Source organism: Oreochromis aureus, linkage group 7 (assembly GCF_013358895.1).
Source record: "Oreochromis aureus strain Israel breed Guangdong linkage group 7, ZZ_aureus, whole genome shotgun sequence".
NCBI classification, from domain to species: Eukaryota; Metazoa; Chordata; class Actinopteri; order Cichliformes; family Cichlidae; genus Oreochromis; species Oreochromis aureus.
This window is the reverse complement of record NC_052948.1, coordinates 5,686,692-5,704,328: the sequence shown is the minus strand read 5'-3', so window position 1 is coordinate 5,704,328 and position 17,637 is coordinate 5,686,692. Positions and strand designations below refer to the sequence as shown.

Genomic DNA, 17,637 nt, shown 5'->3' with positions numbered 1-17,637 from the left:
ACTATTCATTTGAGCCCAGATTTAGTCCCCTAATAAAACATTTTCTTGTAAGATTTTAAAATTAGGCATTAGTTTTTCATCTCTTCCTTACTCCTGATCCACAGTGAGAAAGTGCGTATTTTATTGTGTCTCCTTATGTAGCAGAACTTATGAGTGAGTGGAGCTCACACATGTAAATACAACAAACTTAAAAAATATATACAGTGCTGTGAAGAAGTATTTACCCCTTCCTTACCCTTACATGTTTCAGATCATTAAACAAATTTTAATATCAAACAGATACTCAGAGTAAATACAAAGGTTAGTTTTCAAGAGGATATTACTTTTAAGAAAAGAAGGCATTCAAATCAACCTGACCTATGTGAAAAAATAATCCCCACCCCCCCCTCTTGAATTCATGAATTAACCATGAGTAACCACATATTTTGGAACACTGAGTTCAAAGAAAACTCATTGACATATATCAGTCCAGAAAGGGTTACAAAGCCATTTCTAAGTCTTTGAGAATCCAGTGAATCACAGTAAGAGCCATTATCCACAGATGGAGAAAACCCGTAACAGTGCTGAATCTTCCCTGGAGTGCCCAGCCCACCAAAATTACTCCAAAAGTGCATAAAGGTCTCAGTCCTTAAAACAACATCTAAAGAACTCACATTCCTTAGTTAAGGTCAGTTTATGATTCAACAATTTAAAAAAAAGGAAAGAGTGGGAAAAAATGACATCCATGAGTTCCACAGAGAAAACCAGTGCTGACCAAAAAGAACACAATGACTGATCTCACATTTGCCAGAAAACACCTTGATGACTTTGAAGTCTTCAAAGTCATCTATGCACCGATGAGACAAAAGTTAAACTTTCTGGAAGGTTTGTGTCCCGTTACATCAGGTCTAAAACCAAGCATATCATACCATACACCAATACTCAAATGTGGTGGTGGTAGTGTGGTGGTCTGCAGCTCCTTTGCTGCTTCAAGTTGCCCTGATTTATGAATAATTAATTTTGCTCTCTGGCAAAAAAAATCCTAAAGGTGAATGTCCAGCCATCAGTTACCCTGAAGCTGAAGCATACTTGGGTTTATGGAGCAGAACAATGATTACAAAAACACTGGCAAAGTCCACCTTGAACAGCTCAAATTATTTATTTATTTTTAAAGCAGACCACTTTGGATGGCTTAGCAAAGTCAAAGTCCAATTGAGATACTTTGGGATGACCTTAAACAGGCCCTTCATGCTTGAAAATCCTCAGTGTGGCTGAATTAAAGCAATTCTGCAAAGAGGAGTTGGCGAAAATTCCTCCACATTAATGTGAAAGACTCGCTGTCAGTTATCACAACTGCAGTCATCTCAGCAGTTCTTGATGCCAAGGATAGCACAAGCAGTTATTAGGTTTTCACATGGGGTCAGGTAGGTTTGGATGGCTTTTTTCACCCCGTTAATAAATGAAATCACCATTTGAAAACTGCAAATTTCTCATTACTCAGACTATCTTTGTCAAATATTAAAATGTGTTTGATGAGCATTGCAAATATCCAGAAAAAAAAAATCAGAAAGGATGCAAGTACTTCCTCACAGCACTTTAATTTTTATATTCAACAGTGAATTTTGGGAGAAGAGATTCCTGTAATCCATGAGAAATTTGTTTGTGACTTTTCTTCATGATTGAATGCCCTGTGCTGTATATGAACAGCCTGTTTTACTTATAACAGGAAAGCAATAACAAAGCATAGTGACAGAGCTCCCCTTTTTATTTTGTTGCCTGCGTTGTTGTTTGTGATTTTGTTGTTGCCTTTGATGTGTACCAAAGTAACTATACAAAAGGAAATTTGTAGACGGGAATGCAAAAAAATATAGTCATTAAAAACAGCTCTTTTAACCCCAGAAACATTCATAGCCACACGCAGACACAGCTGTCTAATTATGTGGACTACAAACATATCCTGACATCTCAGCTCTCAGACAGACGCGAAAGAAATGTTAGTTACCACATGATTGCATGTGTGCGCACCCATTCAGAGTCAGCAAAGCACTGTAGGCTAGATGTATCTATGTGGTCCTAAAGCCTTCTGACACCCCAATCAGCCTAACTCTCAATTAGCAAATCTTAAGACACTTAAAGAGAAAACACTACAGAAATGCCGGGAGAGATTAAACAGAAACGGAAAGACATTTAAAAGAAAAGTTCCAGAATGTCAAGGAAAAAAGCAACTGAAAGGAAATTTTGCAAGTGCCGGCAAACATCCGACTGCATTTCATTTTCTTTCTTTCTTTCTTTTTTTTTTAAACCATCCTCTTCCAGCAATTATGATATTAGACACTGACCAGCTTAAGCTTACATATTCTTGTCAATAGAAAATTAATCCTACAAGTGTGGGGCTCTTGTGTCATTAGAAACTGTGCTTTACTTTTCTTCTGTCTCACAAATAAGCGCTCAAACCACAGAGCATGACAAGAAAATCGCACAGCCTATCTGTGTGGAGAACAAGATGACATAATGACAAGATGTCTTTATGCGTCATAATGCAATGTAACCAGAACCTTTTATTTTATAAGACCCTTCCCTTCTTGCAGTCACTTTTCTCAACTGGCAAAAGCATAAAAATATACTGGGCTTGGTTTCACCAGTACATTAAAGTGTTTTAAAGAGTCTCTGTTGGGAGGGCAATGCAGAAAGGAAGTAAAATTTTTCCAGGGTACCGGCTGGATTTTTCAGACAGCTCAGGTTTACATCCAGATTATTGCTTCATATTCTTCAGAGGTGAAATTGTACATTGAGCCCATATACTCACTGTCACTTCAAAGGCTTTGTTGTCAGCTGAGGGGCAGCAGGCAGAGACTACTCTGGCTTCCCCAGAGCTCTTAAAAATTCAGGGAGAATAGCAAGTTAAACAGGCTCTGGCTCTGATTGTTCACTGGTCACAGGCGGGTAGTAATCCAGGTCTTAAATAGCTATAAAGATTTTTGAGTGCAAAATAGACTCACCTAATACTGATCTGCTACTTACTCTTCTCACCCTCTTCTCTCTCTCTCCTAGTATCGACGCTCTGTTCTCTCAATCCCCGAAACAATCTTCTACCCTACTCCACAGCCACACAGAACAGAAACCTCGGTTTCTCTTCAAGTTGCTGAAAGTAATTTTGGAAAATGAAGGCAATGACTACCTGAGGCAGGGCGAAGGAAAAGTTGACTCCACAGAATGACTCCTGGAGTGACACGAACATCACAAACTGACATGTTTCCCTTAACAAGTGAAGTTCACAAGTTTACAAGTTGGACTAAATGAAAGTTTCACCCCAATGATTGACTCCCTGCTCCGTATTCGTGTTTGGCCTTTTAGCCCCAGGGCTGCAAAACAGATTTCTGCAAACAGAGAGAAGCAGGGGGTGTCTGTCTTTTTGTTCTTTTTCTTGCACAAGGGTTGACAAGGAATAAAAAAAGAAAAAAAAACATAGGCATGGGATTGCTATTATTGTGCAAAGAGATTTAGCTCCATAGTGATGAAATCATAAGTGTCTTTATTTACACCAACAACTGACGGTGTGATTTCCCAGTCACAATTCAGCTGCCTGACCATAATTTACACATTTCTGTTTTTCTTACATAGTAATAAAACAAGTAATTCTTGAAAATAACTGGGGTGTTTAAATCTGAGAGGGGAGAGGTTTGTGTTTTGCTCTGACCTGAATACAGCACTGAAGTTGCTGAGGGCTGCAAGCTTGTCTGAGCTAACAGGATGAGGTTGTGAGGCCAGACTCCCAGAGATGCTCAGTCAAGTATAAACAACCACATAGTGTTAGTAGGATGGTGGACAGAGAGTGGAGCGATGATTTCATTTTTAGGTTGACTTTTAAACTAACGTCCAGTTCATTCATCTTCCAAGGGTGGCTGGGCTACTGCCACTGCCATGTGTGGATGTGAGGACAGTATTTTATGTGTGTGTGGATTGTTCACTGGAGTGAGGTCAGCTGACTCACATGTAGCTGTGTGAGTCAAGCTGCTGACAGGAAAATGTAGCAGTAGAAAGCTGATACAAGCTTTGGCTTTACTGTCATTTAGATAATACCGTGAGCATACAGAAACACTTGCTCACTCAGTGCACACGGACCTCATCTATATGCCAATTTCAGCACATTGAAAGCCAACATGCCTTTTTCCCCCCACATGTTCAGCACTTTTCCAGTTTTCTCCACTGATGTCCACAGATTCCACTACCCATTTATGACAACCTTAACAGTACAAAGCATGCAAAGCTTCGCTTTATGGCGGAGAAACAATTTTATTCCCTTTGATATGGAATAAAACCTCAGTTTGACGTAGCTTAACGGGTCTGTAGGTTTGTAAGATATGCAGAGTTCACATTGATCCTCTTTTAAAAGAAATCTCTTGGCAACTCGAGTCTGATAATATTCTCTTTTTTCTACTTGTCACGTTGCCCGCTCCACAGCTCATGCACCTATTTTCCTCGCAGCTGGAACTGAGAGGGCAAATGTGAATGTTTCCAGAGTTAGGTTCCCTGCAGTTTAAATAGGAGGCATGCAAGCAAATTCTACCCACAAATGTGTGTGTGTGTGTATGTGTGTAGTACCCCACAGGTGCGGGCTCCCACAACCCCGGAAGGAATAGAATCAAGGCAGCAAAATAGGAATCCCCCGCAGCATATGAATGAGCACAGAGTGCTTGAATAAAGGGGACGGATATAGCGGAGGACATGTGTGCGGCTGGGTGTGTGGGTACCAACAAGGATAATATCAAACCCAGAGGGAAAGCAGCCTGCAGCAGGACACAGGTGCTACTTTCTCTGGAAGCATCGCACACAGGCAGCATTCTCTCACTGTAGCACAGACAGCAAGAGGTGAAGGGTGAGAGAGACAGAGTGAGAGAGCTGCATGTCTTGGCACATTGAAATGATGGAAGGCCACCACCTGCAGAAAGACCAACCCAAAGTGGAAAACACACACTGTGGGAAACTGAAAGAGACACAGGCTTCACATTTCAGATTTTTTAAAAATAGTGTGAAAAGAAACCTTTTTGTTAACCAGGCTTTAGTTTTTAAAGGTACAGTTTGGAAAACCTCACCCATGTCAGTCGACTGCAGTGAACCGAATTCTGTTTTCTGTTTTCTTACCCCTCCCAAATCAAAAGCTTTATACTTTTGTGGCTGCTGCAGAACAAAAACATCAAAGGTGCTACATATAACTACCTGACGAGCAGAAAGCAGGCAACTGCTGAATCACCTTTAAAATCCTCCCCTCTCTCTCTGCAGCTACTTCCATCTGGGAAAGTCTACTGTGCCAATATTTACCCTCATTTTATCCCGACGCTGATCATGTCGTCTCTTTCCTTTGCGTTTTCTCTTAAGTCTGATCCTTCATATCTTGAGTATGAAGGTGCAGACACAAATTAAAATTTGCCTCCACAGCAACTGAACACCTATGAGTTACATACACAAAACGGGATTAGGTGGAACGGTGATGTCAATCTCCAAGACTATATGACGACTGCTGGCAACATGACTTCTTCCACAAGCCAGTGCTACATAAACTTAATAGTTTGCATTTCAGAGAATATGTCAGTTTGTTGGAAGACATAATTACACATTAATTACTGTACATTTATGAGTACTACGTTCTTTTTTTCCTGTTAAATAAATTCAAAAAAGAAATGACTGTACCTCTAAGCATAACTGAAACTGAATACGTCTATTTTCAGGGTTACCACTGAGAGACAGACAGCCATTCATGCTCACATTCACACCTACGGCCAATTTAGAATCACCAATTACCCTAAAATATATGAGTGCGAGAGGAAACTGGAGTACCCAGAGAGAACCCACACATGCAAATTCCACACAGAAAAGGCCCCAGCTAGTCGTGGATTCAAATCCAGAACCCTCTTTTTGTGCCAATCTTTGTGTTTGCCACCAAAGCAGCAGTGCAGTCCAACACTGGCACAGAATGGTGAAGAGGACACAAGAATTATCCTTTTTATCTTCTGGCCATTGCATCTAAGCATAATACATCAACCCCCCTTAAAACATCACAACATGGACCATGAAGTAAATTATACATAACACACAGCACCAGCTAAACAGCAGCAGAGAGCTTCCTGCTTGAACTCAGACATACAAAAGAGCAACGTGTACAGCAAACACAGGTAAAGAAGACCGAACTGAGGGTCCAAACTGTGCGATTCACACTGGTACAAACAGCTCTGGCAGTGTAAAAAACTATTTAACGTTTCAATAACCTAATCAAGCTGAGCGAAGCCTTCACCTGCACACTGAATGAGCATGTCTGTCTGATCAGGGTAACAAGCAGAATCCACTTCAATCTGTGACGACTCGGCTTAACATCAAGGACGCTCTGCTGATTGGATGATTTTTTTTTTCTCCCCCCAGAGCACCAGCTAGTGTTAAGGGCACTCAAAGAAAAACAAATTACTCTTCTTTGCGTGCAGATTCCATACATGTATGTGAGAGTGTGCGTTTCACCTTACAAATGTGCGGCCTGAAAGCAGATTAGTGTGGAGAGGCAATATAATCAGCAATCCTCCAATTCTAAGCAAAGAAGAAAAAAAATTGAGAGGGCGATAGAGAGGACAATACAAGGTCTACGCGTGCGTTATCTTGCTGCATTGACCCTATTTGCAGAAGGGCCAAATCTCACACTCAATTTTTCCATCACTAACATGAGCTTTTTAAGTGCATAGGTATGGAAAACTGTTGCAAACAAAAAGTCTCCTAGATTTACCCTCAGGCATGCGCATACAAAAAAGATCCACAGAGGTACAAAACTGCAGAATGTTATGCATAAAAACATCAACACTAAGCTGGGAATTGAGTTCCTGACAAGGACACTGGCTCTGGAAGAGGCGTTGACACAGTTTGTGGCTACAGCTTTTAACAAAAAAAAATTAAAAATAATAACAACAAGTCTGATAAAAGCTTTTGTTCATGTGCGACAAGCTGCAAAATGACTCGGCAAACACAATTAACAGTCAATGTAATAGTAATTATTTTGCTGTTTTAGATTCTTTTTTCAAGAAAAATCTGCGAGTTACACGAGTACGCTCGGTTGTCGCTTACGATTACACTCGATTCTATTAAGCTGAAAACAACAGAGATGTCTGGAGATTGCGTGGCAATATTCTTCCAGCTGTAAACTGGTTTATTTCTAAAGTGGAACGCTGACATCCACACTCTGGTCTGAGGGAGACAAAAGCAGTTAGTCACACTTTGCTGCCGAGTGCACAACGACATTATATTATAAGAGGGCAACCCCTGAAGAGTGTGACAACAGTCATCGTGACAGCGGGCTCGTTTATATATTTTCGTCTTCATCGGCCATATTTACTAAGCTTTTGAACGGGACATGATTGTTATTGCTCAGATTAAAAGTGTGACCTTTACTAAGTCACACAGCCTTTTTTTAATGAAAATTTAATCATGTATCCTGATGTATAGGCCACGCTCTAACATGACAAAGTGCATATATTAACATCTACTGCATCTTTTAATGTCACTGCTGTTTTTACTTTAAATGCCCTTTTAGCAGTTTTATACATGCATATAATTTCTCTTGCTAGTTACTATTGTTATTATTTTAGAGAGAGGTGAGCCAGGAGCTACGCATTTATTTGTATGGACTGAATGATTTCTAATGCACAGCGCAATAACGCGTGAACTCTGCGTCACTCTGAGCAAAATGCCAAATAATTCCACAAACAAAGACACAACCTGCTTTGAATTAAGAAACTATCCATCTTGTTATATGCAAGTGTACAAGTGTATACACACACACAATATGCAAACAGATCTATCCATCTACTTGCCAGACCCACATTAAATGCAGCACATTAGAAACATTGCTATATATCCTCCAGCACTAAACATATACAAAGCCTTGGCTGCTTTCTCCTTCTTCTTTGTGATCTAGAACAAGATCACGTGATCCGGGGAAAAAGTGCTAGACCAACGCATTATACCCATCGGCTCATTGCCAGTTCTCCTGTCCTCCCCAACAAATGTAAAAATACCTCATTTCCACCGGCGGGGCAGGTAGCAGCAGCCTGTTTGACAGAGAGATAATAGAGTTGAATCATTCTGCTGTGCTGAAGAAGGTGAATCTCCATGTCAAATGCACCTGGATGGAAAGCTAGCATTTGTCCCACGTCTCATTTGCAAATGTAAAAATGGATGTAAAAACAGGGAGTGGAGATGCATGTGTCGATTTTTTTTTTTTTTTTTTTTCCCACAGAGGACAGAAGTAAAAGAGAAGCAAGAAGAAAATGAAGAGTAAAAGCAGGAGGGAAATGGCAGATAAGAGGGTGGAGGAGGAGGTGGAAGAAAGCACGGTGACATAAGATGTACAATGTACCTCTGTGAGATGAGCTTTTAAGGATGTCCAGTGGGCACCGTCCTACGAGTGAGCAATAACACCAAGAGAACAAATGTTTTGTTCAGACGCGTGCTTTGATAAAAAATTATTTTAAGATAATTAGCGCTCAAGTTCCTTTTCTTTTATATGCTTTTGCTATCCTTTGATTTCATTTGTCTTTTTGCTGTTGCTTTTATACTCTAATGCTGTTAGAGCTAGCAGAGGGAAAATCCAAGCCAGACGGCTCTTAGCATTGATATTCCGCCGAGTTAGATATTGAAGGCTCGGTGTGACTTTTTGTCCTGGAGGAAGGAATTTATAGCAGTGCCTTCAGCTGCAGCCTTCACCGTGTTAGATACAGGGAAAACTGCCTGATACAGTGGGTGCTGAAATGTAAGAGTGAGTGAGTTTCTCATTTGCTATCTAATGGAAAAGACACAACGTGGCCCAAACTCAGCCAGGTAATTCAAATCGGTTGAAGCCGTAGGTGAGAGAAGCGGCCTATTAAGGATGCAGTTCCAAGGTGGAGAAAATCTAGCTTTGACAGTTAAATATTACCTCCCTGATTTCGTTTTTTGAGTTGGGGAGGGTTAAATTTTGTATTACACTACAAAACATCCAAGTAAGATATGTTGAGTGAGAAGTATTTTTAAGCTATAAATGCATAAAGATTCACTCGTGAAAGGTTTTTGTGTGGTGAACAATATGGAAAAGTATACTGAATTCAGCTAACATGGTGAGTATTGCACTGGCTTACAAAAATAATGTAATCCTCTAAAGCTCTGACACATTCTTACTTCAGGAAAGATCGTTTTTATAACCGTTTAAAAAAAGTTACGGCTATAAACGGTCGAGTGTACGCAGAAAACGTCTAGCTGCTCAGTTTGTTTACCATGTTCTTGCTTCTCTGCTTTCAGCGTGACAGCTTGCTTTATATCTTCTTGCATACAGCTAGAAGAAGAGCAGCTCTTGAAAATCAAAAGCTGTCAATAAAAAGAATTTTAAAAAAAGATTTGAAAAGGAATCTCGCAACATAAGTTAACGTCCACTTCCGTGGCTTTGAGCTTTATCCTCTTACACAGCTGAATCAGCAGGATTAGTGTAACTGAGGCTCAGAAAAGAGGGGAAAACTCAAATAAATTTTGGCCATTACATGACAGCAAATTAAAAAGCTCGGTTAGTGAAAGGATGTTAAAATTCAGTGCACACTGCCGGATCTCCACTCAAAGCAAGCATGCACAGTTATGCAAACACAAACAGAGCCCCAGAGTAAACTGGAAACTTTCCTTTCCTCTTGAATACCTTTCCTCATGACCGGCCACAATAGGAAAATGGGAACAGTGTTTAACAGGCCTCAGGGAGCGATGCCGCGCTCCTTCACAAAGCGGCTCACATCAAGCTGCTTTGTGAATCAAGCTGGGCAGCAGGCCTTCGAGACAAAAGACAAAAGAATGACAAAGTGCAGCCCTCGTCCTCTCTCTTTTTCTTGCTCTCATCTCCTGCCTCCTTTGGCACTCCAACGTAACGTAACCAAAAAAAAATTTATACATATAGAGAGACGGATATAAAATATGACAATGTAAAAAGGAAAAAATCTTAAGAGGAACCTTTATAATTCAGCTTAACTAAGCAAAAAGTTACAAAACTACAAAAGAGTCATATTTGAAAGCTGTCAGCAGGGTAGCTCCGTCAGACCAACTGTGGAGCAGCGAGGAACCTTATCATAACCACCACATTTTTTTTTTTTCCTTTTAAATATATAGCCACACATAAAATGCGGGATTTATAGTTATCTAAATGGTGGGAAAAGTCCTTAAATGTCAGAGTGAAGAAAACCTCAGACTCTCCCCCTCGCTTCACCCGAGAAGCTTTCATAAATTTGATGAATTCCTAGCCCACCTCCAGATCTTCCCCACACTTGTAAATATTCATAAGTTTATGATGAATAGTAAAAATGTGCATGCCAGTGCTTTCAAAAGAAAACAGGGAATACAAGCGAAAACTACAAAGAGAGTTGCACACAGGGACAGTCAAGCTTCAGTCAATTTACTCTTTCATATCAAGTGTTTCCATTTTCTGGAATTTTCTGCAGGGCTTTAAAAAAATGCAACCAACACCTTTGTCTCCATAAAGTCAGTCTCTTCCATCTCCAAGGTTTATCCATCTCTCTCCTCTGATCCCTTCCCTGCCTTTGTTGCAAGTCGTCACAGCCTCAGGGAGAGGTGACCTTTTCCATTAACCACCGCCACAGAAAGCTCATTCTGAGCAGCAGGGAGCGCACAGACACACACTCTTTGATGATTGATTGAAATCCTGCAAGGTCCGGATCGCTTACAGTAAGGCAACACCAGAGCTGATACAGCCCCAACACGGCACAGAAACCCCATGAAAGAAAATACTTTTTGCAGAGGTGGGGAGTAAAAAGCGGAACCAAACCTGAGCACAGAGGAAACTGACAAATCCCATCACGACAGGGATCACGATCGTCTACAGTCGATACTCCCACCTGACATCTGTCTTCTGGCTCTCGCTCTTTTCTCTTTCTGTTTCTCACTTCTTAAACTCACCAATTCATTCTGATTCAAACTCACCTCCCCTGTGTCTCACAGCTGTGTCCTATTAAATTGTCCAAATTGTGTGGGTTTTTACGAGTCTCTGCTGAGGAAATTGGTCTTAATTAAATCTTAATGGCGTTGTTTAACAATGTGATTGGAGAATTATTAGATACCCCCGCTGTATAATCTAGCTACACCTGAATAGGTTTCTAGATATTACAGGAAAAGCCTTTTCTTTAAGAAGGTAGCCTGACTGGCAATGTATTTGTGGCACAGGTCCAATGTTCTGGGGAAGGGAGGGACCACCCCCTTTCTTTTGTATTTGTGGTTATGTGTGTGTAGATGAATGAGTTAGCGTGAGCGGTAGGTAGTCTCATCTCTCTGTGACAGCATGCTGATAAAAGTAGCTACAGCAGCTACTTTTAGTGTGTCTAAGCAGCCCCGTTATGAGTAAACTGTTAGTATCCAGCTGTACGCTGTGCTCCCCACCTCCTAAAGGAATAAAGCGATGTTGGTGAAACTTTCCGATGCCTTTCTGTATCTCTCCACTGTGCTGAGTTGGCCCAGAGGAGAAAGCTAGTTACCAGCTTTGAGCCAGACTAATGTTAGGAGCCACGAATCTGATGTATATACAGAGCTCCATGGACAGCACAGGCAGATTATTATGAATGTGCACCATAAGCACTAAATGGCTTTGGTCATGAGTCATAGCCACATCCTCTCGTGATGCATCCTGCTGCATGTCCCACCTGTTGCATGAGAAGGGTGTCCTTCTTCTGCCCAGTCGCTCCTCCCCAAATTACCCCACCCCAACCCGCTCCCCACCTCGCCCCAATCATAGCAAGCGTGCCAGTGGGCAGACAGTGCCATCATTCAGCTGCTTCCTCTTCTGCTCGGCTAAACACTGGGCCTAAAGTGCAGACGGCAGCGAGAGCGGGGAGGTGTGCACTCACAGACACATGCAAAAACACACACGCAAAAAGAAAAAAAAGAAAGAGAAAAAAAACCAGACTACATCACACATACACACTTGCTCCCTTTTGCACAAAATCTCTCTGTTTCACTCGCTTACTCTTGCACATACACAGACAAATCTCCTGCGGCAAAGCTGTGGCAGCGGGCCAGAGATCTCATCTGCATGGGGCAGAGCTGGTACCTTGATGGTGGCTCGTTAGGCAGGCCAACACAAATTTCATTAACCCCGAGGTTAACACACTCTGGACTTGTGTTTTTTCCAGTGCTTTTTACTGACCTATCAACCCGGCCTCTTTCATTTCTCAATTCTATATCCGCATCTGTCAAATCTTACATGCAACACTTAGGAGTCATGAAATGCACTGTGGGCATGTGAATGTAACACATGCTGAGTGTGAAATATCTTTGAGCTGTTTTACATTCTGTCCAGCAGCACTGTGCAATTGCTTTAGCATTAGAAAGAAAATGTGAAATGAATTGCAAGAGGAAGCCAAAAGTGTTACTGAAGAAATACACAAATTCTGACCGTGTGCAAAAGGAAATGTAATCAAATTCATGTACTGAACGTATCAAAGGTGTAGGGTATCATTTCCCTCCCTTAATCCTTCTCTTGTCTCCACCTTTAGCAGGCAGATCCCACCGCGTCCGAAGCACATCGAGGATGCAGTCTGAGCTGTTACGGAAACACAGTTTATCCTGGCTGCGGAATAAGCCAAAGAAAGAGAGATTTACTGGGTTGGACAAATAAGCTGTGGGGCAGATTCATGGTTGAGCCTGTGGCAGTTACCACCCCAGCTCCCAAGACGCAATCTAACAGATTGCCACATGGGTATACTTTTATGACTCAACCGCTGAAATGGAATAAGATGTCAAATTAAATGACAGTTTCATGCGTAATGTTAATTGTTACATTTAATTATCTCTCAATAACGGTGAACGGAGGCAGGAACATTTTAAGATTTTCAGATCACAGCAAACGTCCACCTGGAAATTGAATCATGTGCTTGTATACCTTCAGAAACAGTTCTGTGTGGGACGGCGAGAATATAAATTGCAACAGTAGTCCGGCTACAATTTCATAACTCAGTGCTTTCAGATTTTACTTTGATGAAAAGTGCCCAAGCTCTTTCACAAAGAAACAAGATATCAAAGTGGAAGCAATCTCTAAAATCCCAACTACCCAGCTGGGTTCACACCTGTACCTCACTTCAACATGCTCAAACCATTCACTTGATGCAGACCTGCACACTGCGCTCTCACTGGGCTCTATTAAATTTGACTAAAAAGAAAATACACCTAAGATATAAAACTATAAAAAGCTCCATAACTTCTTTTTACTAAGCAGAGGGTGTATATCTCTGTTTGTTTGGTTCTTTACTAACAACTATCAAAGTGCAAGTGGGCACTGTGGGTAACTGCATTATTTAGAAAGCTGAAAAGGTAGATATATTATTATATTCACCACTACATGAATAAAGGATGAATAAAAAACTGCTATCTATGTGTTTAAGATTTAAAATCCCGATAGATCACAAACTCACAGTGTGATAATGTCTCTATAAGTGCAGATATATTTATTAACTTACTCATTTTTTATACATTTATATATTTTACCTCATTATACAAATGAAGATGCTGTCATTCCTTTTGTGTTAAGGTGTCGACTACTGCTTGATTGAGCCGAGGCTCTCAACAGAGACGACAGCATTCTGTCAGAATCTTGTACAGAGAAGTGAAACCCCACTACGGTTTCAAATAATACTGTTCCAAAGGACCATTTACATTTTAATTTACTGATAAATACTGACATTTACTTTAATGTTGTTTTAATTGGACATATTTTTATCTAGTCACTTCTTTATTTTTTTGTTTTCGGTGATTTCAGGCCTTCACGTTAAAGCAGTGTCTGTTACCAGTTTGGCACAAGAGTGACCAACCATAAGAACCTCAAGAGCTAAAATTAGGAAAAGTGACACCGGAGGGCATGGTTACCATGACAGCGAGCCAACCTGAGCCTGCCGCTGCCGAGATAGAACAACAACAAGCTAAATCAAACTTTATGCCAAACTGCAACTACATCTGAATGCTTGAATGTGATTATGTATGTGACTTGGTTAGTTTTTTTTCCCCTCAAGATTTATTACATTTTTATGACTGTGCATCTATAAGATGCGTCTGTTTTAATTTCAAATTCCATCTAGATATTTAATAGATTCATGCTTCCTGGAAACCTATGAATGCACTTGTCTTCATAAAATAAGCTCCAAGCACCACATGCGCCTTTCCCATATGTTGTCTCCATGGGCAACCAAGCAGTCAAGCTGTTGAAAATCCTGAGATTTTCTTCTCTTCGACTTCCTCTTTATCCACGGTGATGCAAGGAAAGGTATGTTTGGATTATGTGCTGTTCGACACACACAGGCACCACATCTGTGTGTTTATATCAGGGGTGGTGTATGCACATGCATGAGCCGCCACGTGTGTAATCGCAGTTAATCAATAGAGGGCTGTATGCAGCAGCAAGCTTTCCCCCTTTGCCTTCCCGCCCATCCCAGTGGACCTGTTGAAGCTGGAAAATAGGGGGGCTGCTATACGACTGGGTGGCCAGGTAAATGTGGCACTCATCTAATATGCACTGCTGATTTACCTGCCAAAACACATCCTAATTAAAATTCAGATTAAATAAAGGCCAGTCGGGCCAGTGTGCCGTCATAAAACTATTTAATTATACCTTTTGGCTTTCGTCATGATCATAGGTACAACAGCTAGCATGGCTTTCAAGAAAATATCATTAAATGCCCAAAGTAACACTCATATATTTACAACTGTTTCATTATAATAAAGTTATATTTCTTTGACTGGTCTATTCAGTATATCATAGTCAATCATCTTATTATAAACATAGAAAATAAAGATTGTTGTGTTTGTAGATTAAGAGTCCACAGGGTCAGAAAAAACTAGAAAAAGTCTACTCATGTTTTATCCCTCACTTCACAAGCTACATGTCTTATGTGTTTATAGTGACAGAATCAATAGTTTACTTCATGCTTCCACCTTACAAGCTTTAAAATCACAAAAAACTAAGTGCACTGCCCATTGCCCTGTTGTCACTGGTCTATCACACAGATCCTGTATTTAATACTTTAGTGATATAATAATTCAGCACAGCTGTGGCTGACTTAGTGCTCTGAATGACGACAATCCTGAACCAAAGAGGCCTAATGACACTTTTAATGCAGATGCGGTCAGATCGAACATGAGCTGGTCTTTAACATGCCAGCACTCTGCACAGGGTCCTGCGCCCATGTGTGAATAGCACAGTTAATACTCCAGTGAATTCCCAGTGAGCAGGTGGGCGTCACATGTCCTACCTCCTGCCTCCAGCACGTAGCTCTCTCACCGAAAACAACGCATTTCCACAAGTGACAAAGCATCTCACTCTAAGTAGACCAGTGAAAAACAGCTCAGATAAAATATCCAAATGTTCTAACGTTCTGGGGCGATCGTGGCTCAAGAGTTGGCAGTTTGTCTTGTAATCGGAAGGTTGCTGGTTTGAGCCCCGGCTCCGACAGTCTCGGTCGTTGTGTCCTTGGGCCAGACACTTCACCCGTTGCCTACTGGTGGTGGTTAGAGGGCCCGGTGGCGCCAGTGCCCGGCAGCCTCGCCTCTGTCAGTGCGCCCCAGGGTGGCTGGGGCTACAATGTAGCTTGCCATCACCAGTGTATGAATGGGTGGATGACTGAATGTGTAAAGCGCTTTGGGGTCCTTAGGGACTAGTAAAGCGCTATACAAATACAGGCCATTTACCATTTAATAAGTTGGTTTACTTATGCCATGCAAAAGGTAAGTCGCTGGGTAAAACCAAAACAGAATCTTGCTCAAGGCCATCAGCACCCACTGAGAGTACTTTTCTTTCTCTGCAACACAAAGACTCTCATCAGACAGAGTTCATCCTTTGTGTTTCCATGTTCAAACTGGATTCTCACTTTTCTGCTTTTTTAAGAAACTATCGGAATACTTCTCACAACATTAGTCACAATTAAGCAGGAATGGCCTCAGCTGGGCTCTTCATGCTTCTGTTTCTCATAACCCTGCTTGTCATCAGGCAGTAAAACTTCATCTAGTGGATGATGAAGAACGAACAAAAAAAAAGAAAAAAAAGAAGGAGAAGGAGAAGGAGAAGACTGGGTCAAGATAAATCTAATTACCTCCAAAATACAGATGACCAGAATGGAAATTTGACAGTGTCATTTCATATTGAAATAATGTCGGAATCAGGCCAAAAGTGAAATTCCATTATTTCTACCTGCCCCACCTCACTGCTAAGAATCAATTGAAGATTGTGTGGGGAAAAAAAGAAAAAACTGGCAGCCCAATATGAATATTTACACACTTCATAGAGCCCCATTTCCAGTAATGGCTACATCTCACTTAGAAACCCTTAGTGCGAGAAGGGACATGTTATTCATAAGAGGTTAAGTAAGTTGACCTGCTCAGATGCCTACTAAAAAGGAAGAAAGTCAATTAGACACATAGACCGGCACTGCAAGCATAACAGCTTCCTTCCTCACCAGACAGCCGCAGCAGACACGTCACAAAGGCAGTTTATTAAAGGAACCCTTAAAAAGATGAGCATAAGAATATTGAAAATATGTGTGCGCTGAGGTCCGTGATTTCACTCATTGAAAGGAACTGTCATGCTCTTGGGCTAATTAACGCAAAATCGGGAACGACACTGCAGCAATAGCAAAAATAAATAAATAAATAAATCACAGGTAGTGAAGAGCTTCCATATATGTGAACACAGGTTATGGATACAAAATCATGAGTGTGAATATTTGCAATAAATGTAACCTTTGTGAAAACAGCAGTTTAATATGCATTTTTTTATTCCTCGAGTGATCTGCAGTATACCTGCAGAGTAGAATAATATTTGCTTCATAAGAGTCATTTTAGGAATACTTTGCTGGGCATTTACACTCAAAACCCTGACATAACTTTACAACTAACTTAGCAGCAGTAAATAAATGATATTGGGCAGTCTCCAGCCCTCCATATGATTCAGGATTCTCATCATCACAAAACTATATCTGGTCTATCACTGGGAAAACCCCAGCACTGAGATCAGACACAATGGAATGATCTTTGTGTGTCAGTCAGCCATGTGTGCATGTGCACGGACGGTGCCCACTGTTTCAAGGACAACATAATTATTGCATATCACTTTACACAGACAGCTGCAAGAGATACAGGCACACCAGCACCCAGCCTTAAATCTGAAGTAGGCTCGCTGGTGGTGTATTAGTTCCAGTACTTTTTATCATCAGCCATTCCTGTAATGCTCAGCATCATCTACTGTTACAGCCAGCCGCTACTGCTGTGCACTGTGGATAAACGCAATCAAGCCTTGGTAATAAGAAGCACAACAGCAGCAGGTGGAAATGTGCCTCTCACTGCACTGCCCACCCTCTAATATTTTTCAGGCATTGCTGTGACCTCTGAAGCCACCTTCACAAGCACCACTTTGATTATTAATGTTGAAGGCGAGGGCCTGGCTTTCGACCTGGTCAGATAAACAGGTGCTCTTTTCTTAGCCTAGAGAAAGAAAAAAACTCTGGCTAATTTATGAGACATGCTCTCACTCTCTCTGTGAGTGTTACTTGTTGTTGTAGTATATCAGGTTCTACCCATCACAGCAAACAAAAGAGCAATGTGACAAAGCCAGAAGAGCAGTTG

General features: G+C 41.1%; 1 protein-coding gene across 1 annotated transcript in view; it reads right to left on the bottom strand.

The window, feature by feature from the left end:
• Positions 1 to 17,637, bottom strand: part of b4galnt4a (beta-1,4-N-acetyl-galactosaminyl transferase 4a) — a 127,474-nt gene that overhangs the window by 106,148 nt on the left and 3,689 nt on the right. The window lies entirely within an intron of this gene.